Raw genomic sequence first — 2,335 nt, 5'->3', positions numbered from 1 at the left:
GACAACTACCATTCTACTTTCTGTTTCTATGAATTTGACAACTTTTGGTACTTCATATAAGCAGAATTATACAGTATTTGTCCTTTTGTGACTGGCTTATTTCACTTAGCATAATGTCCTCATGGTTCATTCATGTTGTAGCAGATGTCAGAATTTCCTTTCATTTTAAGGCTGAATAATATTCTTTTATATATACACACATGCACACACATACACATCACATTTTGTTTATCCATTCATCAGTCAATGGACATCTGAGTTGCTTCCACATTTTGGTTATTGTGAATAATGCTACTATGAACATAGGTGTACAAATATCTGTTCAAGTCCTTGCTTTTAATTATTTTGGGTATATACCCAGAAGTGGACTTTCTAGATCATGTAATTGTTCTATTTTTAATTTTTTGAGAAAACTGCCATACTGTTTTCCATAGCAGACGCACCATTTTACATTCCTACCAATACTACACAGGGTTCCAATTTGTTCACATGCTCACCAACACTTATTATTTTCTTTTTTTTCCTTATTAAAGATAATTAGGCAGAAAGAAATGAATCTGTGGAGGAAACATTAATAAATATAAAATACATGTGAAACGTTGGGAGAGTCACAGATCACAGTGTCAGCAGGAATATGTGAGGATAGTAGGGTTGTTAAGACTTGAATGCCTCTATATATGAGTTTATGGTCAAGGAGCTAAACCTTTGTCCTACCAAAGGGAACTCAGTGCACCAGCATGAGTTCAAAGGACATGAATTCAGTGGTGGGTCACCAGGAGAGATGTAATGCTAGATTCCTGAAATTTCTCCCTAGTTGTGATTTTTGGTTTCTGCTTATTCTTTCCCTCTGCGAATAATTTAATTTTTAATTTTTATTCTAGTGGCGTTGAACATGAATGTATAAACACCTCATTAGGACAGGCAGTCTAATCTGAAGGTGGAATTACTTTTGTCTAGGGTGTTTTTAGTCATAATTAAAACGCTTGTAATTATTTTATACAACTTGGAAGGAGGTGGAGTGGATATTTTATATATATATTAATATATTATATTATTCTAAATTAATATATTATTATATATTAATATATAATGTATATATTGGTAACCATCTTAATAGATGTGAAGTGGTATCTCATTGTGGCTTCGATTCGCATTTCCCCAACAATTAATTCTTTTGAACATTTTGACATGTGCTTGTTGGCCATTTGTATTTCTTTGGAGAAATTTCTATTTAAATCCTTTGTCAATTTTTAAATCAGGTTTTTAAAATATTGTTGTAGGAAGTTTTAATATATTTTGTATATTAACCTCTTATCATATTATCTGTAGATATTTTCTCTCATTCCATATGTTTCTTTTTCACTCTGTTGATTATGATCTTTGATGCACAGATGTTTTAAATTTTGATATTGAGATCTATTTTTTCTTTTGTTTTCTGTGCTTTTGGTATCATATCTAAGAAATTATTGCCAAATCCGATGTCATGAAGATTTTCCCCTGATTTTTTCCCTAATAGTTTTATAGGTTTAGTTCCTCCATTTAAGCCTTTGATCCATTTTTGGTGAATTTTTTATATGATGTAGGGTAGGGTCCAATTGCATTATTTTACATGTGGATATCCAGTTTCCTAGCATCATTAGTTGACAAGACTGTTCCCCGCCCCCCATTGAATATTCTTGGCACTCTTGTAGAAAATCATTTGACAATATATGTGAGGGTTTATTTCTGGATTCTCTATTCTGTCTCATTGATCTATATGTCTATCTTTATACTAGTACTACACTGTTTTCATTACTGTAGCTTTGTAGTAAGTTTAAAGTAAAAAAGTGTGAGACCTTCAAATTTCTTCTTCTTTTTCAAGATTATTTTTGCTATTCAGGGTACTTTCAGATTCCATATAAATTTTAGGATGGATTTTTCTATTTCTGAAAAGAAATGCCATTGGGAATTTAATAGAAATTGAATTAAATCTATAGATTGCTTTGAGTAGTATTGACGTTTTAGCAATAAGTCTTCCAATTAATGAATATTGGGTCTCTTTCCATTTATTGGTGTTTATAATTTCTTTCAGGAACTTTTTAATAGTTTTTAGTATATAATTTTTTTCTGCCTTTCTGGTTAAGTTTATTCCTAAGTATTTTATTCTTTATCATGCACTTGTAAATGAAATTGTCCTCTCATTTCCTTTACAGACTATTCATTGTTAATATATAGAAACATAACTGATTTTTATTTTGATTTTGTATCCTATAATTTTGTTAATGAGTTCTTATATTTTTTGTGTAATATCTTTAGGGTTTACAACATATAAGATTCTTTTGTCTGTGAAAAGAGA

The sequence above is a fragment of the Pteropus vampyrus genome, unplaced genomic scaffold (genome assembly GCF_000151845.1).
Source record: "Pteropus vampyrus isolate Shadow unplaced genomic scaffold, Pvam_2.0 Scaffold739, whole genome shotgun sequence".
Lineage (NCBI taxonomy): Eukaryota > Metazoa > Chordata > Mammalia > Chiroptera > Pteropodidae > Pteropus > Pteropus vampyrus.
The sequence above is the reverse complement of the archived record's forward strand: the minus strand, read 5'-3'. Positions refer to the sequence as shown.